The sequence below is a fragment of the Herpailurus yagouaroundi genome, unplaced genomic scaffold, assembly GCF_014898765.1.
Source record: "Herpailurus yagouaroundi ecotype Mexico unplaced genomic scaffold, PumYag 29, whole genome shotgun sequence".
NCBI classification, from domain to species: domain Eukaryota; kingdom Metazoa; phylum Chordata; class Mammalia; order Carnivora; family Felidae; genus Herpailurus; species Herpailurus yagouaroundi.
In genome coordinates this window covers 20902934-20924461 of record NW_024412377.1, presented here as the reverse complement: position 1 = coordinate 20924461, position 21528 = coordinate 20902934, and positions in this window count along the sequence as shown.

The window sequence follows — 21528 nt, the reverse complement described above, 5'->3', positions numbered from 1 at the left end:
TATTTACTAATTCTGTCAATTTTAGATAGATTTTAAACAAGATTTCTATACCCAAGCTGTAATCTTCTAAGTGAATTTATTGTAATTCTTTCCTATCTTTCTATTTTCATTCAAATATTGGCCTATGTTCCATTTCCCACACTTCAGCACTGTGATCTTTTAAAAATATACAGCTGATCAATGATGGGTTTCTCAGTGGGTGTAAATATTTTATGAGAGAAGGCACCATTAATGTTTTCACCCAGGAATTTTTCTTATAATAGTACCTAATAAAAACACTGAAGCCATTCATTTTTTTAAGTTGACTTTCTGCATATTTTCTTTATGACAGATACTGTTTAAGTTACTGGTTAAAAATGCAAATAAGCCATGGCTCCAGTTTTCAAGGAAGCTTCCGTGTTTAACAGATCAGTAACAGTGATTTTGTAGACATTACATGTATTTCAATACAGAAAGACTGACCAACCTTAAATGTCTTCATTGAATGGTGTCATCTGCTGTTAGCCTCCTCTTTCAAACCAAAGGTCTATTCAACCACTCTAGACAACTCTAAAGAATTTCAGCCTATTTATAAATTAGACTAAGCCAATTGAGTCTTTTGACTTCTGGAGTTATTCCAAAGTGGGGATTTACGCAAAACAACAAAGTATGTAAGGAACAAAAATACTGGACTTGATCTCTTCTATCCTGGTTTCCAATGGTTGGTAAACTGACACCTCTTCCACATGGACACCATTCATACATCTTTTTTTTTTTTTTTAATGGGTTTCTAGTTGTAGGTCTATACATATTGCTGATGCAGCCAAATCTCTAAGTCAGTGGTTCTCAAACTTTAGAGGTTATCAGAATCACCAGGTGAGCTTGCTAACACATAGATTACTAGTCTCTACCACAATATTCCTGCTTTAGTCGGTTGGGGGAGTGAGTAATAATTTGTATTTCTAAAAAGGCCCCAGATGATGCAGGGACACTCTTTGAGAAACACTGGTATAAATCCTATAAACAAAAATTTTAGACCTGTAGGAATGTATTATATTTTCCAAACCTTTCATTTTGGTATGAAAGGCATGCTGACATTCGTTAGGATTTTTTCAGCTTTGTCATTGTTACAGCTCTCATCTAATATTCTCAACCTAAGGCTCCAATCATCTAATGGGACAGGAAGCACATGAAGGGTGTCTAATTCCCTAGAACTTCAGAGAAAATAACGAAACATTCTTTTCATTTTAGACTCTCTAAAATGCATTAGGAGACTCTATTGGTCAGCCTAATACTACCCAACTCATTTTTTCTAAAACATATACATACACATTCACACACACACAAACACACACACACACACACACACACACACACACACACACACACAGAGTCACAAACTTTAATGCAATGTTGGCAGGATAGAAAGATCAGAATTGTAGTCTTTCTTGTACCCAAACTAATAATTCAAAGTGGAATAATAAAATATAATCAACTGAATTGCATGCACAGATGGAGAAATATGAGATCATATAACTAGAGGGCCAAATAAAAACAACAACAAGCCATAAGATGCTATATTTAAACCATAGATAATAAATATTCAGTCATAAACTGTTCAAAATATGAACAAAGATTGTCAGATTGATAAAAAATAAGCCTATATACATGTAGCTTAAAATATTTCTTTTATATAAGAATCCAAAAAGTTTGAGATAAAAAATGACGTGAAAAGAAATACCATGTAAACACTAATAAAAATTGTGTAGTTACATCAATACTTGACAGACAGAAAATAATACCATTAAAAAGGAGGCCATTTCAGAAACATAATTGAGATTTATAATCCTGGAAGATTAATTGTACAAACTTGTTTGCCCCTAATAGCATATCCTTAAAATATATGAAGCAAAGGCTGATGGAGTTATAACAATAGACAAATGCATAATCATGATAAAGTTTCACAGACATCTCTTAGAAATTAATGGTATAGGCAGATAGGAAGGATAGTGGATATTTTCCCAACATATACAACAAATCAAGATATATTCCACTAAAACCCATCGACTGAACAATACTCATTCAAGTGGAACAATAACTAAATTGGCCACCTGCAGGGGATAAAGCAAATCTCAATAGTTTTCAATGAAATGAAGTTCGAGTTAATAAGATCTCTATTCATAATAAGATTATATTAGAACAATAATATAAGTAGAAAATAAAAATATATTCCAAAATTAAAGCATTTCTTTCAAATCATACATGGTTCAAAGGTGACATAATAAAAATTAGAAATAAATGCATAAAGGGCACCTGGGTGGCTCAGTAGGTTGATTTCAGCTCAGGTCGTGATCCCAGGGTCAAGGGATCGAGTCCCACATGAGGGTCTGCACTGAGCATAGAGCCTGCTTGGAATTCTCTCTCTCTCTCTCTCTCTCTCTCTCTCTCTCTCTCTTTCTCTCTCTCCCCTTCTGCTTCTACCCTGCTCATGCATGCGCTCTATCTATCTCTCTCTCTAAAAGTAAAATACATAAAAAAGAAATGCATAGGGTAGATCTATTTTTAATTTTTTGATGAACTTCCACACTGTTTTCCAGAGTGGCTGCACCAGTTTGCATTCCCACCAACAGTGCAAGAGGGTTCCCGTTTCTCCACATCCTCTACAGCATCTATAGGGAGCCAAATCATAATAGACTCTTAAAAACTGAGAATAAACTGAGGGTTGATGGGGGGTGGGAGGGAGGGGAGGGTGGGTGATGGGCATTGAGGAGGGCACCTGTTGGGATGAGCACTGGGTGTTGTATGGAAACCAATTTGACAACAAATTTCATATTTAAAAAAAACAGTGCAGTCCTACAGCATGTAAAAAAATGCATAAAATTGAAAAAAGAACAGTATCAGGAAAAAAAGAAAAATATTTTCTTTAGGGAATAAAAAAATAAAAATAACAAATTGTTAATTAAACAGATTAACATTTAAAGTAATTAACAAGTGGCACCAAGGATCAATGTCATAAATTAAGAGAACAGCTCTTACATATTTTTAACATTGAAAATAAAATGAGTTCAGTTTGACAAACATTGGGAAATATATTTGAAAAAAATAGTTGGAATGAAACATTTTCTGGAAAAATGAAATTTTTTAAACAGATCAAAAAAAAAGAAAATTTAAATTGCTTATCTATTAAGTAAATTGAAATCTTCTCCACAAAGAAATTGACAGCTCAGTGGTTTCAGTGGTAGATTCTAAACATTTAAGAAAAAGAAATACTGTCTTATAAAAATTCTTGGAGATTAGAAAATGAGAAAACACTCTTTATAACAAATCATAAGGTCATCTTGACATAAATGTTACAGGCCTTTTCTACTCTCAGGCATTGAAACAAAAATCATTAACAAAACATTAATGAAGTGAATCACCAGTATGTTCAAAGATAATACACCACCATCTAGCTGTAGAGGAATTGATATTGATTAATCAATTAATATCCACCATGATAACACAAGGACATAAATCACATGACTATCTCAAGAGATATACAAAAAGTAACTTACAAAAATCAAGTCTACTTATCATAAGTTTTTTCAAGCAAATGAGAAATATAAGTTACTTTATTTCCTTTAAGTTTATTTATTTATTTTGAGAGAGAAAGAGCACAAGCAGGGGAGGGGCAGAGGCACTGACAGTGCAGAGGTGGGTCTAGAACCTACCTACCTACGAACCGTGAACTGAGAGATCATGACCTACACCCAAATCAAGAGTTGGATTCTTAACCGACTGAGCCATCCAGGCACCCCAAAATATAAGGGTATTTTAATCTGATAACCCAGGGCAAACTATATTTAATGTTAAAATAATGAATTTTTTTCTCTTTGAGGAAAAATATGTTACCTATAATGATTTATGTTCAGCACTGTTGTGGATATTCCACCTGGCTCAATAAAGCAAGAAAAACAATTAAATGTTTTAAGAATCTGAAAGGAACAACATAATTATTTTCACAGATTATAATATTTACTTAGAAAATGTAAAAGATTCTTACTGATTTTAATAAATTTTCAGCTCTTTAGCAATGATGCCAGATGAAAAGTTTATATCAGTAAGCCATGCATGTGAATGTATTGTGTATATATACATATTAATGTGTGTATACATATTATACTCCATATATTATATATAGCATACATATATTATAATAAACATGTAATTATTCTATCTAAGAAAAATTGTAAGTGCTCTATCACACTGTGGGCTCATTTTTGAAATTAGATCCAGTAATATTTTTTTACAAATTGTTGTAAAACAATTCTGTTTTTTCCAAATTCAACTCAGCAGGTCTTTCTTAGCCCTCAAAATATCACAAGTAAGTTATTACTTTCTTAGCAAAGTCAAAACATCATGGCAATAATAGGTGTCAGGTAACATGAAGACAATTAATGTTGAGGGACTTTAACCAGGAACTAGGACATACGAAAAATGTACATGTTCATTATATTGACAAGGTATTAAAAGTTAAATTAGTTCAAAGTAATCATTTAAAGTGATTAGCAACTCACATATGTCAAAGTACTATTATAGGTAAATTCTGATATGAGCTACAACTCATATGAATAGGTATGGTGAATATCATTAGGCCCGCTATTTAAAAAAATATCAAATATACAGGTCAACTGAACTCTAAATGGTAAGATTGTTCAAGAGCATGTTACTTTAACCTGTTAACTTTGCAAGTTAGTGCAGAAAATGGATCAATGAAAACATAAAACAGTGGAGGAGGGCAAGACTAGCTTCTGGGATTCTGGCCAAAATTTAGGCCAAATTTTAGGCAAGATGTGGGATGTGGGTTAGTTTATCAAGAAAGATATAGGGAGAGCCAGGCTATGCGGGAAAACAGGCAGAGTCATGTCCAAGAACACAGATCTTGCATCAAAATTTTATGTTGAACATGAAAGATCCAAAATTTCTTTGAATATGTATAAAGCTAATCATCAAAGATAGATTCCTATACTTTGATATTTTGCCAAAGGCAAAATAATAATCACATACTGAATACCCTAATATCAGTTTAAACAAATACAACATTATGAGTGTATCTAAAAGTTCCTTGAATTTACTTTTAAAAACTGGAGACACACTGGAAACATTTATTGAATATTAACATACAATTGAATATTAAAATACAACTGCACTTACTAAAAACATCCAGTCTGGAATAGAACTATCTGGTCTGAATGACCAAATGACTCCAATGACTAATGTTAGTGCCTATGGCACAGTTTTCCTATTTGTAGAATGGAGATAAGAATAGTCCTACCTCCTAGAGAGGTAAAGGGAACTAAAGAACTTAATAAATGAAAGCACTAAGAACAATGCCTGGAGCAGAGTCAATGATCCTCAAGTGTTAGACAGAACTTCCCAATGTCAAAAGAAATTGCAATGAATGTACTCATTTTTCACTGATATGGGAAAGCTGGATACTATTTCATTATCTGTCAAATTAAAGATACACAATTAATCTATTTACTATTTTTGGCAATAAAATGTTTTTTTATTTTTAATTTATTTTTGAATGTACATGTTTTATTTCCAATTATTGTAAAAACATCAAAGTAAATGGTGTCGGTGCTGAAGTTAGAAAAAACAAATTATCACCTCACAATATTCAAGTTAGAATGTACATTATTTAAATCAATCAATTTGGATTCAAAACAATACAGGCAATGTAAGGTAATACAAAACATTAATTCATCTATAAAAAATCTACTTTTTAGTAATTGTAAACTTTCTTAAATAGTTTAATTCTGAATATTGCAATGCACAATATGGACATCTTTTATTCAATGTAACTAATGTGTGTGTGTGCACGCACATGCTTCAGTAAAAATATTAACACTGTCTCAGTCAGTTAAGCATTTGACTCTGGGTTTACACTCAGGTCAGAATCTCACAGTTTGTGAGTGTGAGCCCCGCTTGGGACTCTGTGCTCACAGCATGGAGCCTGCTTGGGATTCTCTCTCTCTCTCTCTCTCTCTCTCTCTCTCTCTCTCTCTCTCTCCCTCTCTCTCTCTCTCCCTCTCTCACTCCATTTCTCTGCATGACCACACCCCCAACGCTTGCACGCACGCTTGCTCTCTCTCAAAAATAAATAAACATTTAAAAAATATTAACACTGATATGGAAATACTCTTCACTAGCATGATTTTTAAAATTTGCCTTTATTAGTTGAATCTTTAGTTTTATACCACTACAATAAAATAAGAGTAAGATTAAAAGATTTCACATCACTCTAACTGTAAATAAAAATATTCAGATATTGTGTATAAATATATACGAAAAGATATGCAAACACATCCAAAGTTATTAAATATACAATTATGAAAGTGACAAATATTCAGTATAATAAACTTGAGGGCAAATAGAAAGAAACATTTGGAAAAAATGGTTGTAATCTTACTATCCAAAGATCATTTATATTAAAATTTCATTTATCTTTCTATTTAATGAAATATATATAACATATATATCTATATCTATCTATAATTATCTGAAACAAAATATTATTAGTGCTGAGACCGAAACTGAGAAACTCTGTGTGTGTGTGTGTGTGAGTTTATTTACCTTACCCAAATTAAATTGGATTTGTTAGTCATGTTGGACTATAAGGATTAAGAAAACATTCAGTATGCTAGTCCTGGGAATTCTGAACTCAGTTCCCTTCTTCATGCTCTCCTTTCTGCTAACTATACTTCTAAGGCTCCCATACCAGCCCTACTGAATATCAGTCTATTAAAATAATATTTATAATATACACATATAAGTACTACATATAATATTATAATATACATTTATAATATTACATAAATACACACACACACACACCTCTAACCCTAAACATAAAGTTGTAATACTAGAGAAAGAATAGACTAATCATAATGGAAATTTTATTTTTCTACCATCATATTTTCTTAATGACCTCAAATGTGAGTTCATGAACTTTATTATTCTTAAGCTACAGATTTTCTAAATATTGTTTATTTATCTTTTAAGATATTTGGGTAATAACTTTAGTTTCATTCAATTTCCATTCATCATTTTTATTTCAGCCATATAAATTGGTATAGGTGTCACTCATAAGAAAATTATTAAAATATAATAATGCATGTACGACAATCACTATGTTAATGCTTTTATTTTTGTAGTTGTGCTAACATGCACTTATGTATGGACTGTTGAATTTTGGAGAAAGGCACACAGGCTTGATGAGTAGGAGCAGAAAGCCCGTCGGTTCTTAAATACACATGTGCACACACACACACACACACACACACACACACACACACACACACACGATTCAAAAAACCTTCCTTTTCTAGAGGCCTTGAGCCAAAAACAATGCATTTCTTTAGTCAAATATAACAATTGTTACCTATTACATAAGCTCACTTGATTTCTTCTTCTCAAAACAGAATTTAAAACTCTCTTCTTATAAAAACACTGAATGATGACTTGTTTCATTGTTAAAGAGACCTCTAAAATAGCAATTGCTTTAAAGAAATTAATAGCACTTATATTTTAATTGTTATTATGCCCAGAATCAGATTTGATTAAGGGATAATGGACTTACCATTGATCATCCAAACCATAGCAGATTTTGAGATTTATTAAATCATTTGAATTGTTAACAGTTACTAACACTGTAAATAACACAAATCCAAGTGACTATTTAATCACTGAAATTCCCACAATAAACAAAACACTGCCACTCAATGCAAAGATGCTTTAATGAAGATAAAGCAATCTTTCAAAATTTTTTGGGCACATTTGTTTTTAATCAGAATTATCATTATGTATCTTTAATAGTGACTTATTTTTCATTATCTCAATGATGTCATCACCCTATAATTGGGATTACAGATAAAGCTTTTTCATGATCATGAAGGACTCAGTGAACTCCTACTCTCAGTTCAATTATTGCGACAATTTTAAACCCATGTACAAGCTAATTATAAGACAGCATGAATAGTCAGAATGAATATAAATAATATCAATGGTTCATGTTCTCACAGCAGGATTCTGTTAAACACTTACTATAAATAACCAATTTTTTTTAAGTGTTACACTGGGATAATGTGCTTATAAAATGATTTCCTGTGTTATAATATTGCAAGCCAACCATTCTCCATTTCTGTACCATTCTGCTACATATTTTCTTCTGAATTAAAGTTTTCTCCATCTATTGTTGCAATACTGAAGTTTATGGATTTCATGTGTATTGTGCTATAAATTCAGAGTATCTGGGTAACTACACTTAGAGTAGCCATCAAATAGTTACCTTCATTATGGATTGGATGATATAAAAATACATATTTAGAAGTTTTAACACCTAAAATGACTTCACCATCATTACAGAATTAAAATTCTAAATTATTGGCACCTGGCTGGCTCAATCAACTAAGCCTCCAACTTTTGATTTCAGCTCAGAGGTCATGATCTCACAGTTTGTGCGTTCAAGCCCCATGTCGGGCTCTGTGCTAACAGCTGGAGCCTGCTTGAGATTCTCTCTCTCCCTCTCTCTCTGTCGTTACCCCACTTGTGAATGTGAATTCTTTCTCTCTCTCTCTCTCTCTCTCTCTCTCTCTCTCTCTCTCTCTCTCAAAATAAACACTAAAAAAATAAATAAAATGCTAAATTACAGCAACATGACGCTGCAGAAAAAAGATGACTGTGAGCAAGAAATGTAGACTCATTTGCTGACCAGCTATATAATAAGGGGCAAACCACTTTATTATTTTGGTTTCTATTTTACATTTTCTGCACAATGCAAGAGTTGAGCTAAATTATATTAATAGTTAAAACTACATAGCATCAAAGCTTTTTGCTTACAAATTAACAACATATCAATGAAGCAAATGAAGAAAAATAGTAAGGTACATAAAAAAAACAGTAAATTCAAAGATCAATTTCCCAGAGAAATTTTTTTGCAAAATAATTTAATGCATTAAAACTTAAAAGAAATTCTAACATTAACTCCAGAGAAGTAAATACACAAGAAAAGGATTTCTTTCTAAAACAATATTTGAAATGTATATTACAATGAAAGGGAAATATGAATTTAGAATTTATATACTATAAAGATGCTTGTAAAATCCATAGGCAAATAAATTAAATAATCAACTGTCCTTCTTTTCTACTTTTGGCATTTAGGAAAGATAATTTCATGTCTCAATCATATTTTTATCTTGCTAAAGCTGATTACTTTATAGTATTTATAGATACTCTAAATACTTGGGGTTGAGTATATTGACATTACAATAAAATTTTGGAAATAAATCCAAGATTATTTCAATATGAGCAATGATGTGGAGAGACTGAATTTCAACATTAAAAATCATTTTAACTCAATAAAGAAAAGAGGACAGAGAGATTTTGTTTGCTAAGCTTGTCTCCTAAATAATATTTATTGCTTACTAGATGAAAGGAACTGCAACCCAACAGTCATGCTCCCAGTCCAGGGATGTTTATACATGCAAAGATGTAGGAATCATAATACCCATGAACTTCCTTCCTGTTGTTACCTAATGGTTAGTGTGGAGCCTGGGGGGCTGGTGTTTTACTTAGTGTTCTCCAGCTTCAACTCTTACCAGTCTCTGAAATACTTCTGTCACAAAAAGTCTACTCCCTACTAGTCTTGTGATGGGGCAGGTGAGGTTTCTTGGCTCTCTTCTTCTTCCTCCTCCTCCTCCTCCTCCTCCTCCTCCTCCTCCTCCTCCTCCTCCCCCTCCTCCCCCTTCTTTCTTCTTCTTCTTCTTCTTCTTCTTCTTCTTCTTCTTCTTCTTCTTCTCTTCAGTTTATTTTGAGAGACAGAGAGAGAGTGTGTGTGTGTGTGGGCAGGGGAGGGGCAAAGAGAGAGGGAGAGAGACAGAATCCCAAGCAGGCTCTGTGCTGTCAGTGCAGAGACTGATGCGGGGTTCAATCTCAGGAACCATAAGATCATGACATGAGCTGAAACCAAGAGTTGGATGCTTAAATGACTGAGCCACCACGGAGCCCCTGGGATCTTCTGCTCCAACTCTGTTTTAGTTTCCTATGTTGATATAACACATTATACCAAGCTTAGTGCCCCCCAAACATTGCACATTTTTTTATTGCAATTCTGAAGTTTCAGAGTCTAAACTTCATATTGCTGAGCTGAAGTAAGGGGTCAGTGGGGCCAGCTCTTTCTGGAGTCTTTAGGGAAGAATTCATTTGCTTGTATTTGCTAGCATCTGGAGACATCTGCATTCCTTGGCTTGCAGGCCCTTCCTTGGTTCTACTTCCATCAAAATATCACCTGTCCTACTTCAACCCTCCTGTCTCCCTCCTCCAGACTTTTGCCATTACATTGGACTCAATTGGGATAATCCAGAATAATCTTGCCATCGAAAGGTCTCTTTTGCCAGTAAGATATTCACAGGTTCCTGGAATTAGGATGTGGATACCTCTGTGGGGCTATTATACAGCTTACCACAAACCTCAATCTTAGATCCTCTGAACTTGGGCAGTGGACAATGTCTTCCACATCTTCCTCTCCAGCAACTGCCTGTTTTCTGTGATGGCTTCTGGGCAGGAGAGAGTTTTTTGTCCCTTCCTGGTATTAGAAGATTTCGCCTTTGAATTGGGGCAGAATGTGGAGCCCGAGGATTTTGTACCCACCTCTCTCACTGTAAGCCTCTCCCATGAGCAGTGCCTGAGTCCTGGGGGAAGGCATATTTTCTGTATCTCTCATATATTTTTGTTTTTGCCCCTCTCCCTGAGGCAGAGAATTGTTTATGGCCAAAGTCTAGTAAGGGTTTGCTGCCTCTTCCCCGTCAGTTTAAGGTTTTTGATTCAAAATGAAGGGTATAGGGAAAGCAGCTGTCATCTGTTCCATTCTTGCAGCTCCTCACTACAAGGAAGCATCTGTAAGGCAGAGGTGGTGCTGTGGGAGTGGATTTTGTCCTGGTCCACATTTTTTAAATCTTGGCATTATTGACACATGGAGCCAGATAATTCTTTGTTGTAGCGGGCAATCCTGTGCATTTTAGGATGTTTAACAAAGTCCCTGATCTCTACCCACTAGATGCCAGTAGTACTCTATATTACTTTTCTATTACTGCATAACAAATCATGATAAATGTTGGAGCTTAAACTAATACATAAGTTTACTGTCTCAGTTTCTGTGGGTCAGAAATCTAGGTATGCTTAGCTGGGTCCTCTGCTCAGAGTCTCAGAAGGAAGCAGTCAAGATGTTGGCTGGTGCTCAGGATTCTCTTCCAAGCTCACATAGCTATTGACAGATTTAGTCCCTTACAATTTGTGAGACTCTCAGGTTTCAGAGACCACCTACAGTTCCCAGCTACGTGGCCCCATTGATACGCTGTTTACATCACAGAGGCTTGCTTCTTTAAACCCAGCAAGGTAGAGAAAAAGACCTTCACTCCATGGATAATATTCAGTCTTATGGGATGAAACACAATCAGGGGAGTGACATCAGATCACCTTTGCCATAGTTTTTGTTAGAAACAAGTCAAAAGTCCCACCCACACTCAAGGGGGAGTGCGAAGTGATTACACAAGGGTGTGCCCTCACACCCCACAACAGTTGTGATAACTAAAGATGTGTTCAGACATTGCCCAATGTCCCTTGAAGGGCACCATTCCCCTGAACTGAGAATCCTTGCCCTAAATTGATCACATTTGACCTTTTGGACTTTATTTAAACATTAGCTGTTTTTGCCTTAACTGATTTTATTCTCACTCTCACTCTCTGCCAAAGATAAAGCAGTCTGTATGTTCTAACTCTCCTCTGAGTAATTTGTCCCTTTGGGATTTAGTTTACTTGATTTTCTTGTGACTTCATTTGGCTGAAGTTCAATGTAATTTATGATATTGTAGATTATCTGGATTTTCTTATTGGTTAGAAAGGAGCAATAATTCACAGTGGCTTTCTATATCCTATAGAGTAGGAGTGAAACTTCCTCAAAGTATGAAGTTTTCATATTTTATCACATAAAGGTTAAAAAATCCAGGCTATTTCTTTGGATACTGGAAATATCCATTATTTTGTTTCGACAGTTACCAATAACTAATAGGATTTACTGTGCTAGGCAGCAGGGGTTAAGCATAAGAAAAAGCTTCTGCCCTAAAGTAACTAATGATATGAGACTTTGTGATCTTGGTTTCATGTAATATATTCAGAAGGGTAACATGATATGGAAGGTTACTTTTCCCTAGGCTTTCTATAGAAGTATGAAAATTGAATTGTAATTTTCCTGTGTCCCTGTTGATAAACACTGTTTTACATTTTAAAACTTTATAACTCAGAAATATCATTTTAATTAAGGATATGGTCTTATTTTCATGGAAGATAGGGCATTTAAATATATATAGTGAAAAATCTTATTAATCCATATAATATTTTTATTGTAATAACTTTTTATAAATACTCTGACTTTTTTATCAGAAAATACAACATGTTTTATCATTTCTTTGAAACGGCAAATCTTTTTATGTTTTTCAAGCAGGTGAACATATAGTTTTAGATCAAGGCAAATATTTATCAATATGTGTACCTAAGAAGTTTCTAAGATTTCTCTAGGTATTAGAGATGTCCATGCATACTAGTGAACTTATTTCAAAAACATTGAAACAACAGCTCAAATATTAGAAACTGCTATGTACTTACTCATCTTATTGTGTAGAATAGAATTACTAAAATGGTATTAGAATAAATCTTCTGAAACTGCCTTTTTTTGTTGGTCAAAAAGTAAAATATTCAACTTAACAAACAGAATTAAAAAGTGGTATTTTTTTCATAATATTGATATCATTTAACGCATATTTGGAAAATTTAAAACTATTTGGAGCTTATGGCATTATAAATATTAAAATTTCATTTTTCTGCAGCATCCCACTATTTTTTTTTTAATATTTGCTCTGATAGAGTTTCTTTCTTTCTTTATTTTTTTATTATATATTGCTTTGGAACCTGTATGTCTACAATCACAAATCTGGGGCAATTTTAGGAAAAGGAGACATAGCAGAGACACACAACACATAGGATATGAACATAAATACAACTGAACAAGGAACTGCCATGACACTGATTAGCAGACAGTTACTTCATTGTTTTAGAATACATATCTTACTTTATTTTTATTATTTTGTGATATTCCTGAGACTTTTTCTAATGCCTTTGATTTATTTTTATTGCTTTTCATTTGTAATAATTGAAACATATCAATTGCTCATTAAATTATCCAAGTAGTTCACACTTACTGTATTAACTGTAGAATATGAGCATGATAGAATATAATTTTGTCCCTTTCTTTGTTTCTCTCTTTATCACTATCCTCTTTCTTTCCTTGGAGCTCAAATGATAAAGCCCATTTGTTAGTGTCTCTCCTAAGGCAACAACTTTCAGTTTCAAACTGATGTTATCTGTGCAACTGCCTTTTTCCTCCAGAACATACTGAATTAGTTTCAAATTGGCTGAAAACCTCTTGTTGTCTGTTGCTATAATTGAACTTCCCAGAACCCATTGCACATTTTTATTCTTCCTAGTGGGAACTAACCCTTGGGATTTGTTCTCCTTGAGCCTTAATATGTTTGTAGTGGTTTTTCCCTACAGTGGTTTAAATCTTGAGTAACCTAGATTTATGGAAGAGTTAACATAATTGTCACTCTCCTTATGGTATTTGTTTTTTACTGCACTGGGAATCCAATAATACAAAACTGATCATTTTGTTTAGTTATATGGGTATTTACAGACTCCAAAACAACAATAAAGTCTGTAATAATATAAAATTTAATGTTACTCTCAATTCAGAATATTAACCTTAAATACTCAAAGTATTTTCATTTTCCTGTTATATTTTTAAGCATACCTATCTTCTACTGTACTAAAAAACTACTTCAAGTCTTTTCATCTGTTATGGTGAGTAACAGATGAAATTTACTGCCCATAATTAAGGAGTAACTCAAATTTTATCCAACTGTATAAATTCCTTGGTATGTTTTTATGAAATTAAGATTTCTTCTCAGATCCTCTCAAATGTAATTTTTAGAGAAATTTGCTTGTTGGCCTCTTTTTATTTATTTTATTTTATTTTTTAAAAAAACTTTTTTTAATGTTTATTTATTTTGGAGACAGAGAGAGACAGAGCATGAACGGGGGAGGGTTAGAGACAGAGGGAGACACAGAATCTGACAGGTTCCAGGCTCTGAGCTGTCAGCACAGAGCCCGACGCGGGGCTTGAACTCACGGACCACGAGATCATGACCTGAGCCGAAGTCAGACGCTTAACTGACTGAGCCACCCAGGCGCCCCAGTTGGCCTCTTTTTAAAGACATCACCATTGGGCATTTCAGAGGTTAATTAGTAATAATAACTAAATCACATTCTGAGGAAAGAGGATGCAAAATGGGAGGAGCACGATGAGACTGCATGCGTCTAGATCAACCACTGAAGATACGGTCATGTTGAGGGCATTTGCCACCTATGAAATGGTGATTAATCAGAAAGTATAGATGAGTTATGAAGTCCCTCCAAGTTTTTCTCTCCAAGGAGAAAAGATGTTTGATCATGGTGACTGTACCATACAGAGCTTTTACAACAACGTCAGGTAGGCAAAAGGAAAGAATAAAGCAACCTTGAACTTGCTGCTATGATGAACGCTGCTCAATCTACAGCTCTTTGGGCTCTCCATTAACACAGTACCACAGCCACTCAGGCACCGAAACTAGTCCAGTATGAATATGTATCATGTTCCCATGTACTCTGTGCCTAGGAGAAGAGAATTTGCCAAGTAAAAACAACACTGAGCTTCTCATGGTTGAAAAAGATCTGCATACACAACATGCTCAGAAGTGTTCCAAACACAGCAGCACTGACAGGGCCTGAAACAGGCATCTGTTTAGGAAAGTCACACAATCAGTGATTTTCTCAGCTGGAGGTTTGACCTGATTGACCAAATTCCTTTCAAATCTCCCTAACCTTCTGACAGAGAAAAGAGAAAGAGAAACAGAAGTTAAAAGTGGTAGCAGTCCTCCATAAGCAAATGAATTCCATATTGATTTCAATGTATAATCAAACCCATTCCACCTGTCAAGAGAGAGGACACCCAAGCATAGAGTGTCAAGATGAGAGAATGTATCTTAGTCTGCCATTAATTAATGGCTTAAGGACAAACCCTCAAGTTTAATGCCTAAGATATTATGTTTACCACTTCATCATTTTCCATTAAGACATTTTTGCTTCTATATATTTGGAACCAAGATATCCTAAGCAATACCCACACCTCAAATATAAGTACATCAATATGTATCTGTATCAATATATCTGTGTCTGAAGAGTGTTGATATAATCATATTTACTTAAAAAGCCCAAACTAAAGCTCTGATTGAAGATGTTCTGTTAATTCTGCAATAAGCTTCCTCCACTGATGAGAATTCTAATAGAATGTGTACCTCTTGCAATTGATAACTTGAAAGTTGTCATCAAGTATATTTTATGGTTCTGTCTTTTCGCATAAGCTATTGCATTCTTTCAAGCAATAGGAAGTTTTATCTGCCCCAGTACACAGTTTCAACAAACTTCCAGCTGTAACATACTCTCTTCTATCCCAAGTGTTTTCAGATTTTGTTACGCTCTTTGTGTGTGGTGGGGTGGGACAAGGGGGTGGGGAGTGGAGAGGTGATTTGTTTTTTTTTTAAATAAGAAATTAAAAGGGAAAAAAACTAGTTCTGTAGAATGAAGGATCATGTTCATAATAATATTCAAATATTTTAGTTAAATTAAGTATATGTAGGAAATCCATAAGTAAGCTATTTTACACAAAATGTCTATTTTCTTAGTGAGTGTATGCTTTGTTGTGAAAAACAAGAAGGTAATCAGAATAGAAGGTTAAAGGACACGCTTCGTACTGAAGATCTCAATGCCAAGGCTAAGGGCAAAAACAAAACATATTTCTTTGACTAATGCAATATGGATTAGCAACCTCTTCATATGGCCAAGCTATACAAACTTATAGTTTAACTCATGTCTCCTTGAATCATAAGGTCATAGAATCATAAGGTTCCCATATATTGAGTGTTATATAACATGCTATTATAGTTGCACCTAATATTCTATGAATAGAATATGTATATATAGTCCATGTTTGTATAGACTCTAAACAAATCCTTTTATTCCTCTCAAAAAATCCTGATATTTAGTCAGAATTCATAGAACTCACCCCACACCTTTTGTAATTGGCATTATGAGTTTACAAACATACTATATATTCTTTATAAAGAAGTTGCCCAAAATAGTTTCTAATTTTGGACCTAAATTATCTCTGTGAGGTTAATATTAGTAACTACTTAGTGATTAAGATTACACTCTGAGAAATATCAAAACTAAAATTTGAGTCAAAGGAACTTCCCAGAAGATATGTTTCCAAGCTTCAATAAGTCTCATTAATCCATTTTCATAAATATGTTCTTATTCAAAGCTACATGAGCACATAGTGAAAAAGGAAAATCTTTTTGACCCTCACTTACACTTCTTAATAATGCTCAGTAATAACTGGTGTTTGGAGACTATAAAGATGCAGTGATCAGCAACACACTTGGTCCCATATCATTGAGCCTATAAATCATATCTGGAAATTGGAAAACACTTACTACCACACATTTGTGGTATTATGTTTTTAGAACAGCTTCACAGAAAAATTGTGGGGAAGGTACAGATATTTCCTATATATATCTCCTGGTCTACACATGTATAGATGACCTCATTACCAATAATACTGAACAGAGCAATACATCTATTACAATTAATGAACCTACACTGACATAATATAACCAAAGTTGATAATTTACATTAATGTTCACTCTTGATGTTGTACATTTTATGAATTTGGTCAAATATATAATGACATATATCCATAATTATAGCTTCATAAAGAGATTTTCACTGTCCTAAAAATCCTCTGTGTTTCCCCTACTCATCCCTCTCCCTTGCCCCAACCCAACACTGGTAATTTTGCCTTTTCCAGAATGTCATATAGTTGGAATCAAATATATGTAGTCTTTCCAGCTTGGATTATTTCACTCAGTAACAGGCATTCAAAATTCTTCCATGTCTTTTTTAGGGCTTGAAAGCCCTTTTTTTTTTTTTGATGCTGAATAATATTCCATTGTCTGAATATACTACTATTGCTTATCTGTTCACCTACTAAAGGTCATCTTGCTTGCTTCTGATTTGGGGCAATTATGAGAAAAGCTACTATAAACATCCAAGCACAGTTTTTATTTGGATATAAGTTCTCAACCCCATTGGGTAAATACCAAGGAATGCAACTGCTGTATCATATGGTAAGAGTATGTTTAGTTTTATATGAAATTTGCCAAAATATTTTCTAAAGTGCCTGCACCATTTTGCATCCCCACTAGTAATTAGAGTTCCTGTTGCTTCACACTCTCACTAGGATTTGGTGTCAGTGTTCCAGATTTGGGGCATTCTAACAGGTGGACAGGGGTAGCTCACTGCTTTGCTTTTTCCTGATGACACGTGAAGTACAACATCACCTGAATATCACCTGTTAAGGTCTCTGGTCCATATTTTGATAAGGTTGTTTTCTTATTGTTGGGTTTTAAGGATTCCTTGCATGTTTTGGATAACAGTCCTTGATCTGATCTTTTGTCAATATATTCTGTGGCTTTTTTTTTCTAATTTTATTTTTCTAATTTTATTGTCAATATATTCTGTGGCTTTTTTTCCCTAATTTTATTGGCATCCTCTTCTACAGAATAGACACGTTTAAGAATTTTGTGAAGTCCACCTTATCAATTATTTCTGTCATGTATCATTTCTTTGCTGTTATATGTAATAAGGCAATCACCATTCTCAAAGTCATCTGGGTTTTCTCCTGTCATGCAATCTGCAAACAAAAACAATTTCATTTCTTCCTCACCAATCTGTATAGCTTTTATTTATTTTTATCATTTTACTGCATTAATTAGAACTTCTAGAGTACAATGTTGAAAGGAGAGGTGAGAGGAATATTCTTGCTTTGTTCATGATAACAGAGAGAAAGCTTCTAGTTTCTCATCATTAAGCATGATGTTAGTTGTAGATTTTTTTGTAGATATTCTTTTTCCTGTTGAAGAATTTCCCTCCATTCTTTGCAATATTATGTTTATTAATAGAAACTTAAAATTGAAGAAATAAAATACAGTTAAATAAAACATAGAAATAAAAATGGTTTACATGCAACACAAGTATAAAAAGTGGCACATACACACACATTTATTTCACACAGATCGAACTTATGTAGTAGGCACTGATATTTTACTTGTTTTCACAGACAGGAAAAATGAAAGTGTGAGAGATAAAAAATTTGCTCACAGTATAAAGCAAATAAGTTACTAAATCATTAATAGAATCCAACCCTTTTGGCAAAGATTCAATTAGCTGTTCTCTCTATGACTGTAATGTCTCTGCTTAGAATGAATGCAATCTTACCAGACACCTTGGAATTCATTATTTGTCTTATTTGCCTCTATCCAAGATTATATCTACTATCCCAAAGTTTATGATTGAATGTTGACGCTTCTGATTTATGATATGGGCATATTGTGATAACTAGTGGTTTTTTTTTATTTTGAAATTACTAAAACTCAAAGTTTCATTTTTTGGAAACCTTAGTGAAAAATAAAGTCTTTCTGTCCATGTAAGCAGTTTTGTGGAAAAATGCTCACTCATTCATCATTCACTCAAAACATATTTTGTATGCCTTGTGTTTTCCAGACAGTGGCTGGGGATACAAACATGACAAGAATGAGTTCCTGCTTCAAGGAAAGTATTATGCTCTATACAATTATATCAATATGCATAGAACTATGTAACTACGCATGCCAGTGGATACGGTACAGATAACGTTAGAAAAATATACAGGCATATTGGGATCACAGGATAGCTGATATGCAAGGATTCCAACAAGTATCAGAGATGCCATAAGTTCTATATAATTGAAGTGAGACTTGCAGGGAAAACATAAATGTGCCTCACAGAGAAGTACAGGAATTCCACTTGGTACAAGCAACGTATACATTAAAGGGAATCTTCTGTTCTGAGAACTACTTACAGTCTTTATCTTGATTCAACAAAATTGTTCAGAATAGAGTAATTGAAAATAATATTTTGCAGCTAATGGATATAACATCCTACTCAAGTACCCATGTTTCCCAAAAGTAAGCTCCTCTACAGTAGGATGATGATAGGTATTGCATGCAGACCAATATCCCTTGTTCAAGTAAGTTTGGACTAAACTTTAAACAAATTCACTTAATAAGACCCTCTCATATTAGCATATATTTTGAATCTCAAAGAGGAAGTGTCTCTCATACTTAGCCACACATTTAATTTTTACAAAACAGTGGAGTGAATAACACATTCATATCCATAGCTACGCTCTCACTTAGCCTTCCACGCACACAACACTCATGTTTATTCATACTCAGGCACAGTCACACTCACTGGACAAGAATCACCACTCTCTCCATCACACACACACACACACACACACACACACACACACACACACACAAGATTATTTCTTCTCTCTGTCCCTCTCCACCTGCTCTCTTTTTCTCCCTCTCAGTTTTACACCCACACAACATAGATAAATATCTAAAACCCACATTTTGAAACTCCTCTCACAAAACTAATAATTTGTATTTAATTTTTTCAATGTTTACTTTTGAGAAAGAGAGAGAGAGAGACAGAACACGAGCAGAGAAGGGGCAGAGAGAAGAAGACACAGATTCCGAAGCAGGCTCCAAGCTCTGAGCTGTCAGCACAGCACCCAATGTGGGGTTTGAACCCACAACCTGTGAGAGATCATGACCTGAATCTAAGTCAGATGCCCAACCGACTGAGCCACCCAGGCACCCGTAATAATTTGTATTTTAGAAAAATATTTGGAGGGGAGCCTAGGTGGCGCAGTCGGTTAAGCGTCCGACTTCAGCCAGGTCACGATCTCACAGTCCGTGAGTTCGAGCCCCGCGTCAGGCTCTGGGCTGATGGCTCAGAGCCTGGAGCCTGTTTCCGATTCTGTGTCTCCCTCTCTCTCTGCCCCTCGCCCGTTCATGCTCTGTCTCTCTGTCCCAAAAATAAATAAACGTTGAAAAAAAAATTAAAAAAAAAAAAGAAAAATATTTGGAGATAACATTTCCAAGTTATTATGTAACCTATAAACTTATATTAATTTGATAATACTTGAAATTAGTAAAATATATATCATGCCATTTAGAAACAAATATCAATTTTTAATGTTTATTTTTATATTTAATTATATATTCTAATACTGTTGAAATATTCATGCATACTAATTTTTATTTTCATTCAAAAATATTAAGTTGACTTTAATCTTAAGGCTTTCCTAATATGAGAAATTTTTACTCTGCGGATATTTCTTCAGTCTATCACTTAGGAAGGTAAAACACTCCATACATATAAATATAAATATAAATGTATACATATATATGTATGTATATATATGTATATATATGTATATTTCTGTTCAACAACAAAGTGAGTAAAATAAAGCTTTTAAGCAATACTTTTTAAACTTTGGCTGACTATAAACTGGTAATATATTCCATTTTGCTCTTTTAGAATTTAAGTTGCTGCAAAACTGCATAAATCTTCCTCTATTTTATTTTCCACTATAAAAGAAACACTTGCTATAACTGAAAATTGCTTGTGCTGTAGAATACGTAAAATATTAAATATTTTATAAGTTCTTTAATGTTGAAAATAAGAAATGTATTAATTTATAAACCTGAAATACTTCAGAATCATTATGACATATTTTACACTTATATTTAAATAACATTTATTTACATTTTCTACTTATAAAAACAATATATGCTAGTCATGGAGGAACTGCAATCCAGAGAAATATATAATATAATAAAAGCCAACTATATTACTATCTTCCAGGGATATTTACTACTGAAGTTTTGATATTTATTATTAGTTATTTTTCTAGGCCTACATATACATATACACATGCACACACTTTAAATCCTATTTACTTACTATACACATATTTTTCTATAATACCTTATGTCACATAATATATATGGCGAACATTTCCTCAGGTTACTAAATGTTTTCTTTTTTCTAAAATACAGTTTCAGTATAATTTTTTCTGCAATTTCAAAGGTCTGCAAGCAATGTTAAAAATGCTAAAACTTCTGGGGTGCCTGCGTGGCTTAGTCGGTTAAGCGTCTGACTTTGGCTCAGGTCATAATCTCATAGTTCATGGGTTCAAGCCGCATATTGGGCTTTGTGCTGACAGTGCAGAGCCTGGAGCCTGCTTCAGATTCTGTATCTCCCTCTCTCTCTGCCCTTCCCCCACTCCCATTCTGTGTCTCTCTCTCTAAAAAAATAAGTCAACATTCAAAATAATGCTAAAACTTCTGTTCTTGACAGAACGGCTATATCTTAACAGATCAAGCTTGTTTCTAGGATTAACCCTGC